General features: G+C 45.8%; 2 long non-coding RNA genes across 7 annotated transcripts in view; one reads left to right on the forward strand and one right to left on the reverse strand.

Moving 5' to 3' along the window:
• Positions 1 to 26045, reverse strand: part of LOC107527918 (uncharacterized) — a 766921-nt gene that overhangs the window by 30609 nt on the left and 710267 nt on the right. The gene's annotated exons all lie outside the window — the stretch shown is intronic.
• On the forward strand, positions 784 to 9755 carry LOC107527919 (uncharacterized). Its single transcript, XR_001602324.2, has 3 exons — positions 784 to 850; positions 5175 to 5291; positions 8695 to 9755. It is a non-coding gene; the product is annotated as an uncharacterized LOC107527919 (long non-coding RNA).

The raw sequence follows: 26045 nt of genomic DNA on the forward strand, positions 1-26045 counted from the left end.
CTCCAGAGGGGAATGTCGCCTCTTGGGGGTTTGTTTCCCGCTCTCCCTTCTGCCCTAGCCGTCTCCCCCAAGTCCCCCTCCCGGGGTCCTGATGTTTGTGCCCCCTCGTGCGCACTGGTGCCACCACAGGGTCCCAGGTCGCGCCCCGGCGGGCAGCTGGTGGCCGACACCCTCCCGTTTCAGTTACGAGGACACAGGGCTTCCAAGGGCAGAACCGCAGGGCGAGAGGAGACAACGCGGCTACGTGGGCAGCCTCTGCGCACAGCGTGGATCCAAGCCCAGAAAACCGTACGTGCGTTTTTATAGGAGATATTTCTGTCCGTTTCAAGACAAGGTAGCGGAAATGCCAGACAATAAAATAGCGAGTTGAGGATGGGCCAGTAAAATTCCTCCTTGGTGTTTATGGCCTGGCTACTTCTAAGCCTGGAGGTGAGGCGCTAACGCCCCAAGTGGGCATTTATGGCCGGGGGGCTTGGTCAGAAGGCGAGGCCCGTGGTGAGCCTGGAGGGTCAAAACCCAGATTCTTTCCCGGGGAAAGGTCGTCCTACTGACACTTTCTCTAGCATTCGGGCCACTCCAGGGTGGAGTCCTTGCTTGGAGGGGTCCTAGAGCTCCACGTTATCCGGCATCTTTGGTTAAAAACTGAAATCTACCTATAAGGGGGAGGCGGAGGCCCAAAGATTCAGTACCAGCGGAATCCTATCAGGCAGGAAAATAATTCACACTTACTGAAAATGTCATTGTTCCCCTCATCAAATCCACAGATTCACCAAGCGATCCTGGCAAACACTGATGGACCATCTCCTACGTGTGGAAATAGGAAACACGGCTGGCAAGTCTGGCGGGGCCGGTACGTATAAGACACCCAAAGCTAAGGAATCTGCGCTGTCACTGGGAAGCAGTGGATGTTTTAAAGCAAGGGGATGACCCGAGCAGAGCTATGCCTCGGAAGGGCCACAGAATGATTTTGAAGACACAGGAAATAACTAATGTTTCCCAAACACCTACTCTGTGCCAGGAACTGCGCTAATTATTTTATTACATGCGTTCACTTTTTAAGTCTCCCTCCACACAACCTCCGCACGAAGTAGGCACTACTACTCTTGACCCCATTTTACAGACAGGCAACTTGGGGCTCAGGGAGGCTGAGAAACTTGGCCAAGGTCACACAGCTTGCCAGTGGTAGAGCAAGGATTTGAACCCCAGTCTAGACGACTCAGGAGTCTACACTCTTCGCTGCTATGGATTGAACTTAGTGTATACATTGCTTGTTTCATCCAATGCCCAGAAAAACCCATTCCTTTTGTGTGTGTGTGTGGGGGGAAACCTCTGGATTTGGGATCATGAGACCCAGATGGGAGAGTTGCCAGATTTAGCAAATAAAAATACAGAATGCCTAGTTAAATTTAAAAAATGGCTCTAATGAACTTTCATAACTTATTAAAAATAGCTGAGTACAGGAAACTTAAGGTGCCCGGACAAAATGAATAAAGATTCAGGACAAAAGTCATTAAGTACAGGACATGTTCTTTATACACAGGATGCTTAGTGACCCCGCCAGGTGTGCACCTTGGGCTTGTTCCATCATTTCTGTGTGACCTTGGGAAGACCTACCCTCTCTTAGTCTCATTCTGCTCAACAAACAAGTGTAAATAATAATATCTACCTCATGGAGTTATTACAGAATTAACTGAGATGATACAACATGCCCACGAGCGTGCCAGGCATGGAGTAGGTGCTCAGCAAATGCTTTGTTGGTGAACTAGGCAATTCCCTAGTTTCTGGGAAAAGGTTGTGTTTGTTTTGGTTTTTTTTTTTTTTTTTTTTCATTCAGAGGAATACTTAACTCCTGCGGAGTGTTTTATTTGTCAAAGACTCGGCCTTTTCTTCATGAAAAATATATCTTTTAATGGGGGTCACTTCTTGATGTTTTGTTGTAGCCTGTATTTAAAAACACCAGCCATATCCTTTTTAATAATAAAGTTGCTACATTAGTTTAAAAAAATAGGGCAGCAGAAACAATGCCCATTCTATTATCTTCAAGCCTTTATTATGTAGGTATTAAATGTGAACTCAGAGGTCGTCACACTTGGAAAGTGTTTCCATCTGTAGCAGTCCACTCTCCCTTCTGTCGGTTCAATTAAGCCTGAGAATTTAAATTATCTCTCTAACTCTAAAAATATGTATGGATACTTCTGAAAGTGGAAACTATTCCAGGGCTTAGAAGAAATTCTGTGGGAGTGAATGCGCTCACAGCTTTCAGGCCAGAAAGGTTGACCCTTGCAGATCTTTGAAAGGTTGTGGAAAGACCGTAAAAATCAAATCAAATCTAGTCAAAATAGACAGCCTTTTTCTCTCTCAAGAGAAGCGCTTGGAAGAGAGGTGGAGGGATGGAAGGGTTGTGTGTGAAGAACACACACACACACACACGCAGCGGGAAGCATATTTGTCTAAAAACATTAAATTAAGAACTTCTTAGAGTGACAGCATTTCTTCCTTTCTTTTCTCTCATTTCCAGTTCGTTCTTATCAGAATTCTGTCAGCTCTCAAACTGACATTTTCCTGTTCTGATCTTTTCTCAGATAGTAAAGAGGGATTTTTATTTTTATTTTTTTTATTGGGCTGATGCAAACAGCCGATCAGTCTGCAGAGAGACGTCAAGGACGGTCTGGAGTCCTAAGCTCTGACCCTCCTGCCCTCTCCTAACTAGCTATTGACATTGAACTTAGGAAAAGCTGCAATGCTGAGATGAGATAATGTTTTAGAGGGAAAGAGAAAAGGGCTGTGGGGAGAAGGGCGGCGGGGGTGGGGGACGTGAGAAGTGTATGTTCTGCCGGCCCGTGGGTTAAATTTAGGGCTTTTTACAAGTTCAGTTTTGCTTAAAGCATCTGGTAGAGAAAATGGGCCTCATCTTTTAGAGCAGCTATGGAGTAAGGCAGCCTCTTTGGATGATCCTGTTCCAGGAAACCTGAAGCGGTAACGTTTTTTCACGGTCTTCGGTGTAGGAAAATGGTCGTCGTAGTAGTTTTTGCACGGGGCCCATGAATGAATGACTCACTTTTCGGTTCGCCCGTGTCGTATGGCAGGGCCTGCACGCACGGGTTTGGAATTTTAAATATGAGTGTCTAAAGGGACTGTCTCCGTCATTTCAAAAACGGAGAAGTCGAAAGAACATTGCCTGCGCTAGGTCTGGATCCCTTTGTTCTCTGGATCCTATTAGCTCTGGCTTTGTTTACCCTCCTTCACAGAGCTTCCACCTGAAATTGTGAGTGCGACTGGCTTCCTCTCCAGCTGGGAACAGAGATAAAAGGAAAAATGGTTTTCTCAGAAAAGCCCCTGACTGTCCTATTGTGAAGTCATCTGCCCTTCTGTTCATATTACTGGGTCCTGAATGTTCTAGAATAAAGCCCTGCCATCGCCGAAATGTTTCCTCCGTTTCGCCACCCGTTGGAAACGCGGTTTAGCTGACTGCTGATCAACCCAGAATAAAACCGAGAGGAGGCTGGACTCCTTGGGGAGAGGGTTTGTTTTTGGTTTTTTAACATATATATATATATTTTATTGATTTCGGAGAGAGGAAGGGCGAGGGAGAGAGAGAGAGACATCGACGATGAGAGAGAATCATGGATCGGCCGCCTCCTGCACGCCTCCTCCTGGGGATCGAGCCCGCTCGCAACCTGGGCATGTGCCCTGACGGCGACCTCCAGGTTCGCAGGCCGACTCTCAACCGCTGAGCCACACCGGCTGGGTGGGTCTGCTTTGTTTTAAAATGAGTCTTGGTGCACCTGGACTCTCTTTTCTTTCTCGATGGCAATCTATTTACAGTGGGGCAGGTATCTGGATGCTTCTGGAAGGCAGCGTGTTGCTCTGCATAAACAGAGAGGTGAAGTCCTCTAAATGGCTCTACTTTCCAGAAGCTGCTGGTTCTTCCGGGCCCAGCCCTGGGGGGTCCAAACCCTTTCCATGCATGCCAGAGGCCAGCTCAGAGAACTCTCCTCCCACGATCACTGCTCAGTGGGCTGGGCACACACCTCTTCCTCTGCCTCCCTTATGTTCACTGCTCGAGACACTTGAAATGAGGCCTGACATTGTGCTTACAAAAGTGCTCCAGGGAACGAGCCCGCACGGGGCCCTGGGGAATGATCTAGAGGACTTCATAGGTCTTTTCCATCTTTAATTTCCACGGTTCTAAATATGCCGGCTGCTTATAAAGTGGCAGATTGATTTTCAGGCAGGCTGGTTAATTTTGAAAGCACGTATGGGAGAGGGTTTGGCTTCATGTAGCCGTATCCTCTGGACCCTCACCTGAGTCGGTGCCTGGTTTCTGAGAGCAGTCCTCACGTAGCTCCTTTAACTTCCCTTTGGCGGAGAACAAATGGACAAGGAGTGGCCTTAGGCTCCCCACTGAGCTCACTAACCAGACACTACTGTCTCCACATATTGGGGACCCTTTCTGTCTGCCAGGTTCTGATGTATAAGAACGAGGGGTCGGGGCATGGAAGCGATGTTAGTTTACTCAGCACTGTCTTACATCCTCTCTGGAAGAATTTGGATTTGGAGGCAAGCCTTCCCAGGCAGGAATCTTCTCATTTCTTCTGAGGATGTGGTGAGTGCCATGATCATTCCTTTTCGGAGAGCAAGGGAATTGGCCTCACCTTAAGCACTGCACCTTTGAAAGTGGGGAGTTGCTGACATGTGCCGTGGTGCGATTTCATATTAGCAGCTGGTGAATTCATTTTGGAAATGGCTGGTGGGGGAAAACTAGCTTTTTTTTCTTTCTTTTTTTTCTTTTTTTGGTAATTGTTCCCATTGGTTTACCCTACCCCCATCCTCAACATGACGCAAGGAAGCAATTATAGGCAATAAAATAGACACAGCTAAGTTTAGGGAGAGGGAAGGGCTCTAGGAGTTTCCAAGTTTTCTTTAGCGCACACCTAAGATTGCCTTTTTCTGGACGTGGGGAATATGAACAATCTCGGTTTTTCCATCCATAAAACAGGGATATTAATTGTTGCCCGCATCACAGAAAATGTCTTAAGGACTAACTAGCTAACATTTTCACACTGGTCTGGAGATAAACTCTACGTGAAGCGCATGGGCCCTTTCACGGTGGTTAAAAGCACTCTTAAGAAGGGGACCCAGGCATGTGCTCACTTTGCGTTCCCTGTTTCCAGGGTGAAACCCACAGCCGGGGAAACCACCGCGGTTGCTGAGATGCCAGGATTGAAATCATACTTTGCACTATTTTACCTGGATTGGAGGAGCTGGTTCCCAATTATTCCAACTTCAAGGTCAGTCCTTGAACCAGCACTTCAGGTGGAGGACGGTTAATGGATGGGGGGGGAGGCAGTGGGGGGTCACGCGGCACAGGGAGGGAAGGGAGACAGAGGACCCGAGGAGCGAAGAGGGCTTGGATTCTTTTTCCTGTAAATTGTCTGAATTTGAAATAACTGTCAGTCGGCCTTGGTCCATGAAGAAACGTGCCGACTCCTAGAGTCTCCCTTTCCCAGTCTGTCATCCCCTGAGAGGGGACATATCCGTGCCTGGGAAGGACGCCGCCTTCCTTGTGCCTGCCTGGTGGCTCCGCCCGGCCCGAGCGCCCGGCCCAGTGGCGTGGCCGGGGCAGCATCTCCTCTGCGCGCTGTTTCATCAGGATTCTCGAAGCTTCCTACACAGCCCCCCTTAAAAATCTGAAAATGAAACAAGACATATTTCTGAGGTTGTCAGCAGGTAGATCCACTGGTTGGTGGTAAGTAATCTCTCTGGGAGGGAATCTTGACTCTGATGTCTGCCTTGAACGTTCCATGGCTCCCCCCGGCCGCCCGGGCGCAGGTCTGTTCGCCGGGCCAGGAGCTGGTGATGATATTGCTTCTAACAACCAGACTGAAGCGTAGCCTCAGGCTGTGTTGCAAAGCCCCCTCCAAACAGCCTCTAATTAATTTTTATCCTGCCATCCCAATGAGTCCTGGGAGTGCAGCAACCCAACAACAAAAAACCCTCCATCAAGTCATTTGGAGAAAGCTTTGACGTAAAACTTGTGGATTTTAGATCTCTAAAAGAGAAGCCGCCTCAGAAACAAAAAACAAAACAAAACAAAACAAAGCCCCTCCCCTTCACTCTCCCCACCCCACTCGGGGTTTTTTTTTTCTCTCTCCAGTTCTCTCTCGCCTTTTCTTTTACTGTGGCCGTTAAGTCAGACCTTTCTCTGGCTCCCTCCTACTCATACCTCTTTCGGCAGGAACCCTCAAGATAAATATATTTTTTGCTGCTGGAGGAGAAGCCCAAGTTCTCTGGGGCCCGGGGCCAGGTACCTGCGCGGGGCTGTCCCGGGGATCCCAGCCACCTTTGGAAGGGGGCCTGGGGGCCTCTCTGGCTTGCGGCTGCCTGGGGGCCGGCCTCCTTCGTGCTGCGAACACAGTCTTTAGTAGACATAATGTTGGAAGCCAAGGAAGGTTCCACAAAGAGGAATTTTACCCACTGAGCACATCAAAGCTGTGGCATTCTGGGCCTCTCCCTTTGGAAGCGCTGCTGGCAGAGGCTCAGTCGCACTGGCCGGCTGTCTGTGGCTGGGGTTCATGCAAAACGCCCGGAAGGCCCCTGTTCAGGTCGTTCTTCTTATTCCGAGGAGGCTCGGTGACAGGAGGGCCCCTTCCGCCCTGGCATGTGAGCCTTGCCGTGGCCTTCTCTCCAGCTTGGACTCTCCCTCCCAAACGCTTTATCCCCAAGGCCTTTTAAAGCCCTCCCCGCCCCTCTGTGTCCATTCAGGGTGCTTCTCCTGGGACCCCGGGATGAATGAAAATTTAGGAAGAGCGGCTATTTGAAACGGTGCATTCAGAGGTGCTGAAACCCAAACCATCCGCCGCCCGGGCTTCCTGGGTTTTTAGAACAAAAAGGTTGAGCGACTGTTCCCTTCCTGAGGTCTCAGCCCAGGAGAGCGATCCCAAGCCAGAGGCTCTGGTGTTAATTTCATGATCTCTGGGTGCCAGAGAATTTTCCTCAGGACCCACTAGACAGCCCCTGAGAAATGGGGCCATTGTTTCCAACGAGCTTCAGCAGCCGGCTCCTTTAGGAGAGTGAATCACAGAGTCCCAGGCCCAGAAGAGGCTTCTCTGCCCGCTCCTCTGTGCCAGGTCCCGGTGAGTGAGAGCCGATCCTATTTTTGAAGACGTCCATGGAGCCCCACTCCAGTGACTAATCGCTCATAATTGTCCTCTTTAATTTTAACCTTGTGCGCTGGTGCTTGAGACAGATTTCCGTTTGCGCCGTCCTGGCAGAAGGTGGAAAGCACTGCTCATCTCACACACACACACACACACACACACACACACACGGCGCTATTCACCGCCCCCCCCCCCCCTTCCTGTCTCCTTGGACGGTGGCGTGGCCCAGTGGTGAAGAGCAGATGCTGGGGAATCGGGTGCGTCGGGGCCTGGAGTCCAGGCCTTGTTATTTACTAGCTGTGCTCTTATGCCTCTGTCTCCCTGTCTGTGAAGCTGGGGAGGTGATGGCCACCTCACTGGGTTGTTTTGCAGATCACATGAGGTAACAGAAGCAATGTGTTTTGCACTGGTTTGGGGAGGTGCCCACTATATGCCCACAAATAAAACGACGCCCACTGCGGCGGAGCTGGGTGCACGTGGATTCTTGCCTCTTTGGCTGTTTGGTTTTTCGGCGTCAGGTAGTATGAAAAGCCGTGGAATGAGAACTGGCCCGAGGGTCCAGAGTCCTGGGTCCTGGACTAGACAGAGCTCTGCTATAACCTAGTCCCATTACCCGAGGGAAGGTACAACCTCAGAGCCGCAGTTTTCTAACCTGCGGAATAATCTCTACGTGTCTTCCTTGCACAGGAGTAGGGAACATCAAATGAAAGGAGAGGTGGGACTAGATGGTCGACTAGAAAGTGCTATTCAGGTGGGAAATGCTAAGGGTCCTGCAGGGAGAGGACTCACCAGCCCCCCTGGGCCCACAGACCCTGCCTGCTGCCCCTGGAGCCCTCTCTAGCACCAAGGAGTACCTTGGCCTTCTGCTGGTATTGCTCTCAATTGCCAATATCCTGGGAATGAGGAGTGGGGTGGGGCAAATTAAGGTTTGTTTCCTCACTCACTTTAAAAAAAAAAAAAAGTTTTTATTGATTTCAGAGAAAGGACGGGAGAGGGAGAGAGAGAGAGAAACATCAGTGATGAGAGAGTCATTGATCGGCTGCCTCCTGACACCCCACTGGGGGATCCAGCCCAAAACCTGGGCATGTGCCCTGACCGGGAATCAAACCGCGAGCTGCTGGTTCATAGGTCTATGCTCGACCGCTGAGCCACGCCGGCCGGGCGCCTCACTCACTTTTTAGTGGTCACAGTTCCTTAGACTCTCAGTCTATTTTGGTTGAAAAGGAACAACCCGTGACGGGAGTACCCCTCAGTCAGAAGGTGGTGTGACATGGTGGGTAAGCACTGGTTCAAGACCGTGGACTGTGGGGCCAGGCTCTGGGTGTGTCCAACCTCTGCCACTTCTCCACTCTGTGTCCTTGGGAAAGCTGCCTCCCTCTCTGTTCAGCACCCTCGGCCATAAAACGGCAATAATAATAGTTCCTGCCTGATAAGTATAAACGAATACACACAATGTGCTTAGAACAGTGCCTGGCACGTGCTCAGCACTCAGGAGATGTTAAGAGTATTATTCTTATTAATCGGATTTTTCCAGTCCACAGTGAGGAAGCCGGACCAGGAGACTCCTGACTCAGGAAAGACCTCACTACGTCAAGACACTCAAGTCCGGTGGGTCCTTAAGCTGCCAGGGGCCATGGCTTGTTTGAGGTGATAAATGTTATGGATTCTCTCTGAAGAAAAGTTAACAGGTGCTAAACATTTCACCTATATATATTTTTTCAGGGGGTTTCAACCCATCCACAAAATTACTAGGATCCACAGGCCCTTGGTGAGGAAGCTCTGTTTCGTTGCCATCTCATTTGTTACATCATTGGGACCGTCTGGGTACAGCTTTGAATGTAGTAAAGATAAGCGTCTGCTTGGACAGTTTTATTATGGTCACCATCAAGCGAAGGTCCGCAAAGAAAAGAAAACGTACGATATAACTGAGCCCGAACTAGAGTTCACACAATCTCTTTCTTGAAGACTGTGCCTTTGATGTATGCCATTGCAATTTTGGTCCAAGCTCGATGCACCCAGCTCCGAGAGAGTGTTGGAGAAATTCTCTCTCTCTCTCTCTCTCCCTCTATCCCCACCATTCGGCAGCGGCAAATGGCCAAGGGTCACCTTGTTAAGAATTCCCAGTTCTGGAAAAATGGAACATCACAGTTGTGAAGCTGTCAGTTAACAATGAAAGTTTCCTTATTTTAAGTAAGATAAAGAACTCTCTTACCTATGGTGCTTATAGTCTAGGGTTTGGGGGAATTGAAATTAAAAAATAAATAGCGACAAATACACCCTTAGATACGATTACACCCTTGACAACTCCATTATAATTTGGCGGGAATTAAGGGTTGGACCCACAAGAGTTTACTTTTCAGGTTAGACAGAAGCACATTTCAGGTCCCCCCGAATACCACTTTAACAAAGGCCACCTTTTGCATGTTTTCGCTTGATTTCTCTACTTCGGCACCGCCGGCTTTGCAAAATTAATTTGCTATACAGAAACATTGTAAGTCACTGTCCCACTAAACCATGGTTGTTCTCCATTTTAGTATCATTATTGTTACGTCCAGTTAAACGGGCGAGAGAGAGAAGAAAGGGGAAGGGTGAAGGGAAGCGAAAGGGCCCAGAACAGCAGGAATGCAGGAGAGAGTGTCAGGCCGTGACCGAACCGGGCGGTGGACGCGGCAGGGAAGGAATGCAGTTGGGTTGGGCGGGTGCACAGATGGCGGGGACAGGGAAGGGGAAACGGTCACCACTAGTTGCCTTCCTTGCCCTTGTGTATCCTTATATCTCCCCCACTGCCTCACACAGGCTCACGTATTAGGTCCTCAATGCATAAATGAAAAAGCAAAGACGGACAAAAAACCACCTCAGAAACTCTGATAGTAACTTTGACTTAGAACTGCACTTTCTCTCGGCTATGGTCTTGCCATTATTATCAACCGCCATGTATTTTTCTTGCAATACTTTTTGTTTGTTTGTTTTAATGCTTTAAATGCTGTTCATAGATCTTCAGCTGGTTTAATCTTAGCCTTCAGCAGCTCTACCCTGAATGACATAACTAGAGCTTCCTGCTCACGGTGGTGGTGGTGGTGGTGGGGGGGGGGGGGGCAGGATTATTCTTAAAACTGAAATAGGAGCAAGCGGGATCCTATCACTGAGAGGCTGGGTACCCTCTGGACCTGGGCCAACAGTTTCCCATTCTGATGACAGGGACTGCAGAAGAGCCTGGTGATAACATATCTGTAGATTACAGACAACTGCTTAGATTCCTTCTTTGAAAAATAATTTCTGAATTGAGGAATGAAAACAATGAGGTGAGAAACAAAGTTAAGAGAGAGACATTAATTTTTTAGTCAAGAGTCAACAGAAAGTATGAATCCTGGCAGATAAAAGAAGTGTTGTCCTGGGGTTTGGGAGACTCAGGCTTTAGGAGGCCATCTGAATTGGAATACCGTGTAGCTATTGAATGAAAATGTTCTATATTTGGTTAACCGGCCCGCACATCCTTTATAATTACATCTAGCCCCAAATAATGGATTGATAACTCTTAGGTGGCCCTTAAAAAAATGTCATTCACCAGAAAGAAGCTCAGAGAGGACTCTACCCCATTATTTCAGTGGTGCTTGAGATAACTGCAAATGGTCACATCATGAGCGATAGGCACTGAGCAACGTTCCTGGACAAACGGGGAGCCAAGAGCTGCGGGATGGTAGGCTCTCTGGAGGGCAATGGAGCCAGGGCACTGGTATTAATATGGCGACCCCTAGTGTCTCGTGGTGGTAGCACGACTTGGAATCGCACCAGCCCCCTGGCCGGCGTTGGGCCTCTCCACAGTCTTCTGATTGAAGGAGTTATTGCACATCATAATTGTTTACGTCTTTAAAACCATCCTGTTAAGCAAAACCCTCTTCAACTCTAATGCATTTTCCTGCACAATATCCATTTCCAGCCCCTGCCGAACAGAGTTGTCTTGACATTGTTTTTCCTTATAATGGGTGGCCTCCTGTCTAAGCGTTTCAAAGAGCAAGACATATCAATTCATTACGGCGGCTGCAGCGTCATAAACAGTGGATACTGGCATCAGTGGATGAGCCGCTGGAGGAGGTGGGCACTGCGACGGCCGTGGGATGGGAGCATGGCTCGCAGGGATTTGCTGTGAGAGCATCGAGGGGAGGGGAGGGGAGGCAGGCGATCTGGGTATGGTGAGCGGGCCAGGGACTTGTCTGCTTCCTGCCGGGTTTTCCATCTCGGTGCCCTCGTCCAGACATGGAAGCAGGTGACGGAGACAAAGAGAGCAATTTGATTCTGTGTGTTGGCATAGGGAGAAAAGTGAAGTCCAATGACCAGGTGACCTGGGCTCCCTGAACCACTTCCTCCTTAATTATTTATCTGGGTATTTCAGAGGCAGGTGTTTTTCTGGGAGCTGAATCATACATATTTTTGTTCCGTGTAATAATGCCTTCATTTCCAATGCTACATGATACAGGTAGACACAGACTGAGAGTAGAAAATGAAAATTAAGGCCAGTTCATTAGTTATCGGGGAACCTACTCGACATGCCATAAATGGGCTTGGAATGGGCTGGCCGTTGGTTCACATCTCAGTGCTTTTCACTTTATGGTTATTGCCCTGTTTTATCAGATATAAAAGATTCTGCTCGTCACTGATCCAAATGTACCTGGGTGTTGTTAAAGGGAAAGGAAATAAGCAGAATGTTTTATTTGGTGTTTTAAGACTAAAGTCACAGTATCACTAGGATTGTAAGTCTTTTAATTGAACAAACACCCCTGGTTATTTTCTTTACGTCCACGCTGGTGTCACATTTTTTTTTTTTTTTAAAGTTTAAAGCCCCTTAGCTGAAGTGGCACCAACTGACCCAAAATAGAGGTTGGGGGATATTCTAAAGTTTTCGTTGTTCTACTGATAAACAAAGGCCAGTGTGTGTGTGTGTGAGAGAGAGAGAAACAAAAAGCTACTATAATCCCACCATTTCAATCAGTTCTTGGGTAATATCTTCATGGTTCCCTTTTCCTTGATCCTGGGATCAGTTGGTGGCTGGATCATACAGATAGTTTCATTTATACACCAGATGGATGTATAAGGACCAAAGGCCACCTATCACCATTGGAACAGGCAGAGGTGAAAGGGGACATCTGCCCAGAGCAGGAGGGAGGCAGGTCCTCCCAGGCAAAGTTGACTGAATTGGACCCCCTTTCCTACCTACTTCTTTCTTATATTCAAGCACGCTGCAATCTCCTTTTTAGAAGAATCTGTTCTATCACCTCAAAACAAATCATCGGTATCAAAAACATGAACGATGTAACTTCCAGTTAAAAAAAGGAAAAGAAACCAGCAGATTTAAATATCAGCCCCAGACTCTCAACCACAGAAGTGCTCCTTAGACTAGAGAGTTCTGGCGTCCAGGCCCGTGTATCTGGAGTCGTCTGTGAATGAGTGGGAGCCCTTGGGAAATGGCGTCCCATTTCGACCACACGGTCACACCCTTGGGGACACTGCTAAGGCAGGATCGGAAAGGATGAAGATGGATGGTGAAGGCATATGGATGGTCCTTTTTAGAATGGAAGAAATGGGGTGTACTTGGGTATCTAGGGTTCAGGAAACCTGTGGTGGGGCAGATACCAAAACTGAGGGAGAAAATGCCATATTTATTGCTTGCCTGGAATAAAATGCAGGGATGTCTAACAAGAAGCCGTCGCACCAGCAAGCCCCCAGGTCGCCCTGCCTCGTGGTGCGCTGAAGGAGCTCTCCTGCCGCCGAGACCAGCAGCCTCTCATTCCCAAGGGAGCCCGTTTTCTAGAACACACATGAGAGCATCTTCTTTGACCTTTTGACAAAATGAAGCTGCCTCCTCGGGAGTCTCCCACCCACTGCTCTCTTGGCTCCGTCCCGCCGGGACTGTGTCATCAGTGACTAGCTTTTCAAGGCCACTCCACGTGGCTGTGATGCACACAAATCCTCGGCCGCCAGCGGTTAGCGCCTCGAGGCAGGCTCACCGAGTCACCAGAGCCAGCAGCTACTGCCTTTGGGGAGTGACGAAAAATGGGTGCATCTCATCGCTAAAACAGGTACCTTTGGGAGGCCACGTCGGAGGCGAGCGTAGCCTCAGGACAGGTCATGTGCTATCATGAGGACGCCCGGCGCTGCCTCCAGGACGACCGCCGGGAATCCCCTGCAACTTCTGCTTCAGGGCTGAAGCACGGAGTGGTTTGCAGATGGGCAGCACTTAGCTTTTTTTTTTTTTTTTAGACCTATGAAATAACATTAAAGCTGGTGAATCTTAATTTCTTATAATCTTAAAAAAAAGAAACACCACTCGTCAATTTGTGATATAGGTGTTTGCCTTGTTCTAATCAAGGTTCTCCATGAAAAAATGGAAGTAAAAGAAAACCTGTGTTTGTTGAAGTAAACAGACTATGGTGACAAGTGTCATCTGGAGAGCTTTTGTTTGGCTAAAACACATCAGTGTTATAAAGAGGGACATAAACTAAAAAAAAAATTTTTTTTTTCCAGAAAAGTGTAATTTAGGTTCATAGTAGTGCCTCAAATCAAACTAGTAGAAGTTCTAGTCTCACATTTGCACTTACAGTTTGCTTTTAAAAGTTAATAATTAAAAATTATTTAGTTACTTTATTATATATTTCTAGGAAATACTTTTTATTTTACCCATAAAATTCTTTCATAAATTCCTATTTTATATATTGAGAGTTATGGTGAGAATATAATTGTAAATGTGAAGGAAAAATGTAATATTATTAAATAATCTTATAAAAATGATGTGATATATTTTTACTCAAATATAAAGTTGGAGTCTCCTTGTTTCTCCTACAAAATGATATTAAATAAAGAATTCCCTGAAGGAGTGTATCTTATATTGGCCTTGTGGGGAAGCCATAGCTGAAAAAACCCCAGTAACTGTCAGACTGTTTACACAGTACCATGTAGTTTACCTGACTCTATGACCTGAAAGTCACTTCTAGATGGTTCCAAAACAATGAACTAATCAACTAACCAATGCACAGAATTCCAGAATTTTTTTTTAAATTTAAAGTGAGTGTTGGAATCATCTGGGCCAATTACAGTTTAATTTGTTGAAATCAGTGAAAATAATGCAATCAAAGGAGCTATTTGGTATTTGGAGATTAAAAAAAAAACAAATTTCTGATGACACATTTTACTTTGTCTATTACCAATTACATGGTTATTGTTATTTTTTGGTTATACATCCTTTATACCACCAGGTTTTCCAATCCATTCAGGTTTATTGAGGCAATTGTAATGGACAGTGGTTGTCTCTTTCCCCTTTCTTTTGTAACGTGCACTCTAAATTTCTTTGAAGGAGAGGCACCTTACCCTACTCTTAGTCTATATGGTTTAGGTAGGGCTGAGCCTGCTACCCACTGGCTCTGGGTTGGCCCAAGCTTGCCTGGCCAGCTGGACACCACACCACTCTGCACAGGGATGGATCCACACCGAGACAATGGCAGCCCAAACCAGGCCTTTGCTGGAGCCATGGCAATGAGAGGCTCTCCCCCCTGGGGTGGTTATATTGGTAGGAGGTGAGCCTGGGGCTGGCAGGAGCTACCAAAGCAAACAGCCCACCTTGAAATGAGGCAAACAGAGCCAAAGCGGGCGTGGGGAGAGTGGCAGAGTGAGACAGACGTTATTGTTTGAGCTGTTGAATCCGGCTGGGCCCGAAGCCACATATACCAACTATTTTCGTCGATGAAGTAATATATTCCCATTTTTACTTAAGCTAATGTAAGTTTGGTTTTAGTTAGTTTCAACCCAAAGAGCCTGATCAATTAGGGCAATTCTGTCTGTGAAGGATCTGCATGTTTCAAATGGGTTTCCCTTTGTTCTGAAACCAACCTGGGGTGTTTAAGCAGGTTTCCTGAATTCAGAGGGATTTAATGACTTTGTTATCCATCTGAGAAGAAAATGCACCTAAAGCATCTTAGACTTGACCCTACAACTATCTTGGCCTGAGAAAGTCTTGTGTAGAGCAAGAAAAGAGATGGTGAAAATTCCTTTAAAAAAATAAAGAAAAGGAAGATTTACTATTTTTGTTTTGTTTTGGATAATCCTGAATTATATGAAATCGCCTTAAGAAAGGCTCTGTGTTTCACTGGCGTCTATAATACCAAACAAAGAGCACAGTAGGCATTTATTTGATGACATTTATAGGAAAAATTGCTGTCAGTTATTAATGCTTACTATATATGAAAAAAATGAAAGACACGTCCGGCATGCCAGTGTTTCTGAGGAATTTAATGTAACCTAAAAATGATCAGGCTGTTTTCTGAAGATTGACAAAATTCCCAGAAAACACCAAGAACATAAATCAGTGGGAAGAGCCTTCTTTTTGCGGCTCATATAAAAAGACATTTAAATGCAAAGACTTAAACTCACTATTATTCACCCTGCGGCTGCCACAGCCCAACACCCGCTGCTTACCTCAGGATGGATTGTGAGAATACCACCCTTGTTCGAGTTCGTAGGTTTGGCTAAAATCTGGGCTAGATCCAATATTTCTGAGCCCTTAAAATTCTCTAGAATGAACACTGTTCAAAGAATGCCTTCGTTTTGAACCAACTATTTCTTAGGTATTTCTTTCCTAACCATCTTTTCCTAACACTAACTGTTGGCCAAAATATGAGGCCAAGCAAAAGCCCGCCAGGAGATGAGTGGATAAAAAAGCTGTGGTACGTGTACACAATGGAATACTACTTGGCAGTCAAAAAGAAGGAATCTTACTTTTTGGAACAGCATGGATGGACCTGCAGAGTGTTCTGCCAAGTGAAATAAGCCAGTCAGAGAAAGACATGCACCATGTGATTTCACTTACATGTGGAACCTAATGAACAAACTAACAAACAAAATAGAAACAGATTCATAGCTACAGAGAACACACCGACCGCTGTCAAAGCGGAGAGGGGTTGGGGGGCTGGGTGAAAAAGGTGAAGGGATTAAGTAAAAAAACCAAAAAATAACCTCACAGACACAGACAATGGTATGGTGATTACCAGACGGAAAGGGAGGTGGGGGGAGGTAGAGGAGGGTGAAGGTGGGGGGATAAATGGTGATGGGAGACTTGACTTGGGGTGGTGAACACACGACACAGCATACAGATGATGTGTTATGGAATTGTACCACCTGAAACCTATATAATTTTATTAACCAATGTCACCCCAATAAAGTCAATAAAAAACAAAGGGAAAAAAGCCACACGGAAGGGAAATCCGAAGCCCGAAAAGAAAATATGAACATTACCCAGGGCGAATGGCTCAAAGAGTTTCTGTACTAAGGCTGCCCAGCCATATGGCCAGTTTGGCCCAGGATCAAAATCAGAGCTGTAAAACCATCGTATGGCGGGGAAACGTCAGGGCTGCTGGAGTTAGAATGACCACACTGCGCCACCGAGAGCCGGGCCAGCCGGAGGGCGCTGCGGGAGCGGACGGGAATTCCACGGAGGAAGGCAGACGTGGCCCGAGTCACCTCCGCAGACGCACCTCTCTTCCGGCCACACCACACCACTTGCTGGCCTTCTTTCATGTAATTCACTTTTTTTCATCACTGCGCCTTTGATTATGCTGAGCCCTCTGCCTGGAGTGGCTACCTCCTTCGCTTTCCTCCACCCCACTAAAGTCCTAGCCAATCCGCCAAACTTACTCTGCTTTCCTTCCCAGCCTCATGCGGGTTCTGAAGTGGCCGGCGTGTCATGAAGCTCCTTCCCTTTTACTGCCTCCATGCCTTGACCTTGCTTGTTTTATCTTTTTCTTTCCCATCTTCTACTGTCTTCTTGATCTCCCCAAGCGAGTCTTCTAAATTTGGCTAATGCATCACCTCTCCCTGAAAGCCTTCCCTGATCTATCATTCCAACTTAGGAGACTCTCCTCTGTACCTCTATGCCCCTCTGTGTCTACTTTATGAGCCTCGACCCCACTGGCCAGTAGACACTGATCCACACGTGTATCTCTTCCATATGACTGGAACGACCTTGATGGTCGAGATCATGTATCCACTAATCTTTTACTCCTATCACTGAGTACCTGCCGTTCAGTAGGACGGGTGGATAGATGGCTGGAAGGAAGGAGGGAGGGAAGGAAGGGAGGGAAGGAAGGGAGGGGAGGGAGGGAGGGAGGGGAGGAAGGAAGTCTTAACCCTTCAAAGCTCTGCTCTCATGTCACTTCCTCTGGGAAGTTCTATAATCCATCCTATCCTGTTGCACTTTACAAATATACATTATAAAAACAATTCCCACTGTTTGACTTGCACTATGGACAAATCCTGCACCACTCATTCAATACAGTGTAAGCTCTTTGAGGTCAGGATTCAAGGCTTCTTCATCTTTCTATCTCTGAAGATGCCTTGTCCACAGTGCACACACATTCATTTCTGTCCCATAAACATTTTAAGAAACGTATATGGTATTGTTAGGCCCTAAATATGTAAAAACCAAACTGGACAGTAGAATTGTCCTAGCTCTGGATATTAAAAAAGCTGATCCATCAAATATAACTGGTGGGGTGGGATGAGGGTAGGGTAATGCTGGTAGTTCTAATACTAGTTAACATTTACTGAGCACTTACTATAGAACACGGGCCGTTCTAAGAGCCTTCTGTGCATAAACCCCCATTCAGTAATGCTCAGCGGTACAGGAGCACGGCCCCTGCTCGAGGCAGTGACAAGTGTGCATCTCTAACTCAGGAGGGCGTTGGACCTAGTGAGTTTCAGGCCTGTATGTGGAAGCTGAGATCGTATGGATTTGCTCTGAGAGTTAGCAGAGAGCTTCATCAATGGCTCTCTGCCCGCACGAGTATTTTAAGCCAAAATTATTTTAAGTTCTGGTAACCTGTGTCTTTGCAAGTTGAACTGAGAAGATGTCCCTCTGAATTTCACGATGTGTTCAGTAAATAAACAGCAGGTTTTCAGATAGGAGAGGGAGACAGCTGAGATGGTATTCTCCCCCGCATGGCCATGGCTAATACAGATGGCCACGGTTCCCTGAAGGAAGAGTGTGGATCCAGTATCGGGAGCTCCGCGTGAGACCCCCTCCACCCCCCGCAAGGCTGCGGTGCAGGTTAAGCATGGTAAGAAGTGCAAGTAGCCTAGCCCAGAAAACCCTTAGGTGAGGAGCTGTTATTACTTTAACCCTCACAGTAATCCCGAAGGGGTAAGCATTGCTTTCCTCACTTTAAAGAGGTCAGTGTTGCCCAAAGTCACACAGTAAGTGGCTAACCCAGGATTTGAACCCAGATCTGTCTGAGTTCGTGTTAACCATTAACTTACAAGGGAGCCTAATCTTACTATCTCTAAATTGTTTTATGATCCCAGGAAAGTGACTTCCTCTCTGGGCTGCAGTGTTTACTGTGCGGGAAGAAATTAATAAGTGGAACAATGAATCTGGGCCTGGCAGCGATTCTGAGTTCTAGGACTCCCGGTGACCCTGATCTGTGGTCTGGACCATACTCCTGATTTGAAGGCTGGGTTCCGAAATGTGGGCATCTAATGAAATTTCAGAAACCTCTCGAGAAAGGGTGTATCGGACCCACCATGCGCTCTCGCAGGGTTGTTACCAGGAATAACTAATAAAAATGCCTAAGACATGTCCAAGTGCCACAGTGACAGATGTGACTATACATAAATTAGTCTTGCAGAAAGCTACTTGCCTGGGGTCATCATAAATTTCTGATGGTGCAACACAAGACTGATTGTATTTACTTTTGCTCTTTGTCGGGTAGAGGAGTGTGATAGGCCAGGAAAGCGATTTCGTTGGCTGGTAAATTATCTGCAAGATTGATTAAAAATAGGAAGCAAGCAATTGGCAAATTGTCAATGCACAGAAAAGAATACTCAATAACCAGATCCAGAGATTAAATTAATTTAACACAGGGGCACCATGTGAGCAGGATGTTTCATTGAACTCATGTGATACTCTTTGGACTGAAATCACTGTGAGTGTGTGTGTGTGCGTGTGACTGTGCGCGCGTGAATGAAGCAGACGTGTGACACGGCGCTCATCCTGGTCCTCGATTCAAGATTAGGAAAGCAGTTAAAGATAACACACGAGGGACAGCCGTCCTCGGTGCTCATCATTCTGAAAGAGATCATTTGGTGGAAATGAGAAAGAAAACATCAGCCACGTAATAAATTATTCTGAGTATCCCAAGAACGGGAAGCCGGCTGCTATTGTTCTATCTGCTCATAAATGATGTGCCCAGATTACACCATCGCTCTAACACGATTACGTATGCAAATGATGCAGACAGGCAGACAATTTACAATTTGGCTGAAATGGTTAAAGGACTGGCAAATGGACTTTGACAAATCGCAGTTTGAGGCTTTAAAAATGAACTTTCATCACAGGGCACGCAAACAACCGCTACTCAGCTGCCTGTGGAAGTGCCCGAGAGCCATGCGGTAGAGACGCCAACTCAGACGCACGTCAGAGAACGAGCGTCAGGCCCTCACTGCTGTCGGGGAAGCAGATTATTCGCATATTGCTCTGGTCGGGACGAATATTGGATTAATAGGGAATCATCATATATACCACACATGGATCACCCATTTTAAAGGAATTAGACCGGGACACAATAAGGCTAATTTAATATGTCTTTGATGAGTCAGAGGGCACTTCTCGAGATCCTGCTCTGCCCCCAGGTCATCATTAGGAGCCACTATGGATACTGGGGAGGCCTGGGAGATAGTTAATAAAGAGATCTGGTCAACAGAACATAGGAAAACAGGGAGTCTGCTGTTTTTAGACAGTTATGTCAGGGTGCTTCCCTTTCCATTTTGATCTCTTTATATCCCTAGGGAAGCTTATATTTCCTATCTAGGCCATCGCTTGGTTACATTATTATAAGCAGGATTTCTCAAGGTTTTTCATTCAAGGATTCTTACTGGCATCTGGAGTCCTCTCCTTGATGATCTTGTATCCAGCATTTCTTCTATTAAAAATATTTACAACAATTCTCCTCCCCACCCTCCATGTTTCTCCCCACACACGGCCACTATCTGAATACACAACCAAATGAATGCTTATACGGGATCTCTTTGTGCAAAATTGTAAAATGAGAATTAGACATGGCCCCTGTCTTTTAAGGCTGACTATCTCGAACAAGTTCATATACGTAGCCAGGGAAAGGCCGCCGAGATCATTCAAGGAGCTCCAACCCAGAGGAAGGAGCCAGATGGCAGGCAGGACTTCCTAACCACGCGTTTCCCAGTTAAATAAGACCAGTTTCAAGTTTTCTCTTACTGCTCCTTTTTGAAATATAAGTTATTCACTTTCCTCTTAAATTATAGGGCCCCAAATTAGACCGTAGCGGGGTGTTGACCAGTGCAGGGTATAATTAGAAGGTTACTTGTGGCTTCAGCATTTTGTATTCTAGCCAGGGATATTTCTAACAGTGGGCTGGCTAGTTTATTCGGTTAGCAAACAGGTAATAATGAAGCCAAAAGAATGAGTTCAGTGCCCTGTGGGCTAGTTGGCTCCACTCACTTTATAACTACAGACTAGAGATATTAAGGTTTGACTCCAGCGCTAGTCAGCCACCTTGAAAATAAAAGTGACTCACTAGAGAGGCACAGCCAGTGGGCAGCAAATAATACTTGGGAAATGATTGCTCCATCACTAAAGATCAAAGTCACGCCGATTAAACTGAGATAACATTTTCTCCATTAAGTTCCTTTGGAAAGCAAAGGGGAGGGGCCGGGAGGAGAGAGAAGAGGCGAGTAAGAGACACAGAGAGAGCCCAGGCCCGGCCTGGAAAAGTGAGACCGGCACTGGCTCTGTCATGGCAGATGGACATGCAAATTGGCACAACGGTTTTGAATCCAATTTGGCAATAAAAGAGCCAAATGTATGTTCGTGCCCGTTGGCTCAGAAGTACGACTTCTAGAAATCTATTCTGCAGAATTGGGGAAGCTGCCCTTTCCTCTAGAAAATTCTCTCCACTGCCTCCTGGGCCTGAACAACACCCGTGGGGTGCTTGTGTGACGGAGCCTCTGCGTGGAAATGGGGTGATGCTGTTTTTGAGAAACAAGGTGAAAACACTCCAGTGGCGAACAAGATTTATGTCTGCCCAAAGATGTTCACATCAGCTTTATTTATGCTTGTGAAAAAGTGCCAACAACATAAAAAATAGTGGAACAGTTCATAATGTTCCATGCATATGATAAAATGCAGCCCATAAACAAACTGTCTATGACAAGTTTCCTACTGACACGAAGGATGTTTCTCATAATGAAGAATGAATATAAAACTGTACGGACAATATGATATCAAGAATGTAAAACAATGTGTGTAAACAGAAAAAAAATACAGCAAAATCATAAGCACGGTTCTGGATGGTGACACGTTGCGTGATTTAATTCTTCATGATTTTCTATATTCTCAAAGGTTAATAAAATTAGCATATTCATTTTTATAATCAGAAAAGTATTAACATAGTTTTAATGAAGAGATTTAAGGGAAATGGGAAATGTTTACATAAATGACAATATTAGGATTTAAGGAAGAAAAACAGCATGCTTATATTTAGGTGAAATACACCTAGAAACTGGAGTGAAAGTAGTATATTAATAAGAATGCTCCATAGGAAGCTACCTCTGAAGATGGATCAGAAATGCCCATCCTAGTACCTATCTGTACTTCTCCTAAGTCATGTATTACTTTTATAATAAAAATTAATGGATAAAATACTTAGAAAATGCTATTTTATAAATGGAGCCTGGATAAGAGTGTGCAGATAAAGCAGTGACACTCTTTACCACCATTGCCCAAACAATTCTGAAATGCCAACGTAACTGTAACCCTCTTGGTAGGTTAATAATAATATCACTTTTTTTAGGTTTACCAATGAAATGGCCATTTCTGTAAGCAAATAACGGTCAAACATGGATAATTTCATATGGTTCAACCCAATATATGGGGAACAGCACAAACTGTCTACTTATAAAATTAATTATCAGACTGTCTATTGTTATTTTGTCTTTAGCCTGTTAGTGTTGTTCAAAATTCTAAAGCAGTGATTCTCAAACCTTTTTTCGTCTCAGGGCCTGTTTACAATCTTAAAAATTATAAAGGATGCCAAAGAGCTTTTTTCTGTCTGCCTTATATCTATGGATATATTAGAAATTGAAACAGAGAAATTAAAAAAGGTATTTATATGTTCACTTAAAAATAAAATAATAAAACCATTACAGATCAACCTAAATAACATTTTTTAATGAAAATAATTTTATTTCCCAAACCAAAATAATGCAGTGAGAAGAGTGTCATTGTGTCACATTTCTGTAAACCTCCAGTTTAAGAGAAGACAGCTGGATTCTCAGGTCTGCTTCTGCATTCAACTTGAGGCAATGCAATATGTCGTGCAGCCTCTGGAAACTCCACTGTATGCTTGTGAAAGAGGCAAATGATGTCTTTGTATTAATATATGAACCATTTGACTTCAGAGGCCACAGGAAAGCCAGGGGTTCCCAGACCATACTTTGAGAACTGCTGCTTTGAGAGCTTTTATTATTCATGGGGATCCAGGGTCATGATTCCCCCAAGAACCATGTCTGTTCTCCCTTCTCCAAGAAAGGAGCATGCACATGTATGTACATGCATACATGCAACAGTTTGTAAATAGCTTCGGGGGCTCACTGACACCCTGAAATCTATGGATACCCCAGGTGAAGAACATGTGGCCTGGAAGGAAGGTAAGAATTATTCCAGCTACATTTGCTCTTTGAAGGGCGCCAACACCATTGCCCAGTGAAGGTGCTTGGTAAATAGTGTTGCATAAAAAAGAAATAAAAGTTTCTCAGCAAAATTAGGGAAATATCTAAAATCACCAAAAGACTTAATGAAATTCAATGGTAAATAGCTTTTGGATCTGGTTAGTTGTGCTCTACCACTGAGTCAGCAAAATGCCTCCCCATACAAACGGGAAGGGATGAACCCAAACTCCACCTTTCATCCCCCCCACACCATCGTTGTCAAAGAACCTACCTGGCTTCAATTCAAAGACGCGCTGAAAAATAAATAAATAAATATTTGGGGGTAAAAATAAATCCATTAAATTTTTTGATTGCATTGAGTTGCTTATCAAGGGTGTGTGAATAATGCCAGGAAAAGATACTTTTCTAAAAATCAATAAGTTGAAAGTGCTGTTTTAGGGTTGCTGTAGTTGTTGGTTGTGTTTCAGAGTTATGCCTATTGACCTGAATTCAAAAACAAGGTATTGATTTATAAAGTACCCTCAGCAAATAAATGCACATTCTTTCAGCTAACCCTAATAAGGGTTATAATAACCCTGTAGCGAGCGGAGTAGGATTTCAGCTCAGCTCCGTAGAGTGAGCTGAGCGCCACAGTGAACCCTTTCTAAGAGTCATGGGTGGGGGAATAGAAGAGAAGGCAGACACGAAAACCATGGAAAGACGACGGGGGTAGGAACATCTCGACTCCCCCCCCCCAGATAGATTTTCTTCAAAACTTATTTGGGTTTCCTGAACAGTTGGGATGCAAAGATAACAAGACCACAGCTGCCCGACGACTGAGCGCCGACTCACCCAGTTCTCACACATTATGGGTCTGCTCGGCTTTCCTTCTGAGACTGAGTGATAAACATACGCAGAAAGGTGTCTCTTTGGCTGACTGCTGGGTCCATTCCAGAGAAACAGAAGATGAGGTCAATAGCCCCCGGCTTTGGGTTCGGAGTTCGCACCCCCAGGGCCGCGCTGTGGCTGGGTTCTGGTCTGTCTCCCCTCGCCACGAATGTTGGTCGTTGGAAAACCTTATTGCACAGACACAACAACCCAGAGTTCTTTAAAATAATTTTCTACCGACTGCGATTGGCTTGCCCCCTTGAAGAGGCAGGTAAACACAAAAGCAAGCTTAAATAAGGTGTGAAAAGTGGAGTTTCTGGGCATTGGGCCTCCTTATGGACTCTTCTTGAGGTTCAGTGACAGTTAAGGACAATTCAGAAATGAGCAGAAGTCAAGCAGTAGAAGTAAAAGTACAAAGCAGGGGAAGTCTACCTGCATCTGTGCCGAAGGCATCATGCTAGATATGAGGGTGAACCACCTGGTGGCCCCTACCTGGCATCCATCGAGTAGGATCTGGCAAAAAGCTTATGCATTTAAATCCCAAATAATCTCCTTTTTAACAATCACGCTTTCTATTATTTCTCTGTTATTTTGATAATTTAAATAGATTTATTCCTTTGGAGCATGTTTTTTGGGTTACCAGTCTGCTCCTGCAGTGAGTGGTCCAGGGTAGCATTTTGTAAACGAGGCCCATCAGGAGTGGGGTGGTGGGGAAGGGGACTGTAAGTGGGTGGGCTCTGGGCCTCACCCCTGGCTTCAATTGGAGAAGTTCTATTTGATCTGTTGTGGGTTTTTTAAAAAATTTCTTGAGGCTACAAGTAACATTTTAGTAGAAAAAGAATTCTGCTGCTAAACACAATGACAATGAAAGGTCGAAAGCCACTGGTCTGGGGAAACTATGTTTAGACGGACATGGAACCTGAACATTAATAATTCTTCGGCAGGAATTAAGCAGGTGACTTCTCTTCTTGAATAAACTTTCAAGTTATCCATGTTTGTTGTAGAGAAAGGACAGAGAAAACAGACAAGAAAAAAAGAAAAAAACCACCTGTAATCCCATCACCTCGAGATCATAATCATAGCTGTAAATACTTGGTGTCTCTCTCTCTTAAAATGAAAATGAGCTCACACTCTACACACTGTTTTGTCACTTGATTTTTTTTTTTTTTTTCAATCCTCACTCAAGGATATTTTTTCCACTGCTTTCCAGAGAGAGTGAAGGTGGCGGAGAGAGAGAGAAGAAACATTGATGTGAGAGAGACATATCAGCTGGTTGCCTCCTGCACAAGCCCCGACGAGGGCTGGGGATCGAGTCTGCACCTGAGGCACGTATCCTTGACCCTTGACTGGAATCAAACCTGAGACCCTTCAGTCTACTGGTCGATGCTCTAACCACTGAGCTAAACCGGCGAGGGCATCACTTGGTGTGTTTTTTTACATAATATATCATGAACACCTCTTCATGCCAACAGATGCACTCGCACACCAAACATGATAAAGACTCCCCAGCATGTCAGCATAGGGGCTTTGTCCACTTCTGCTGCGCATCTAGTCTACCCGCTGCCTTGCTGCAAGGCTTTTGTTTTGCTGGGAGCATCTGGATAGCTGGATAGAGCAGCACGTCCCCCCTTTGCCACGGCGTGCCCGAGGGCGCAAGTGGGTTCCAGTGCGGACCCTAGGAAGCCACTCAGCCCACTTGCTGATCTGCCCTCCCCCCTGTGCCTGGGGCTGTGAGCTGCCTCCAAGTGTTTTCCTCCGTGTGCTCTACAAACGGGCTTTTCTTGGTGACCCATGACTCTGAAATTCTTGCAAAATACTGATACGGTATTTACTGAGTACAAGTTACAAATATGCCCTCTCCAGCCAAGCCAGCTGGCTTTGGATCTCACCAGCTGGGAGATCTTGAGGAAGTGGCTTTCTTTTTGTGACCTTCGATTTCCTTATTTCTTAAATGGAGGCGATGATAATATCTAGCTCACAGTTATTGTGTTGTTTAAAGAAGTTAATACGACACGTAAATACTTAGAACAATGTGAAATACATGGGGAGCAGGAAGCTATTAATTATTGTTATGCTTGTATAGACATTGGCACAGTTTTTGATGATTTCAAAGCTGGGGTGGGTGGCATCTGATGGGAAAGACGGAATGTTACGTTTGGGGTCTGGAGGCTCTAGTGCCTCTGTATGGTCCAGGGCATAGCGTCCCAGACAGTGTGAGACAGTGATTCTTTTGCCCTCAGGATGGCATGGCCATCCATGCCTGAGGGATCAGGGCTC

This window comes from Miniopterus natalensis, chromosome 18 (genome assembly GCF_054644295.1).
Source record: "Miniopterus natalensis isolate mMinNat1 chromosome 18, mMinNat1.hap1, whole genome shotgun sequence".
NCBI classification, from domain to species: Eukaryota; Metazoa; Chordata; class Mammalia; order Chiroptera; family Miniopteridae; genus Miniopterus; species Miniopterus natalensis.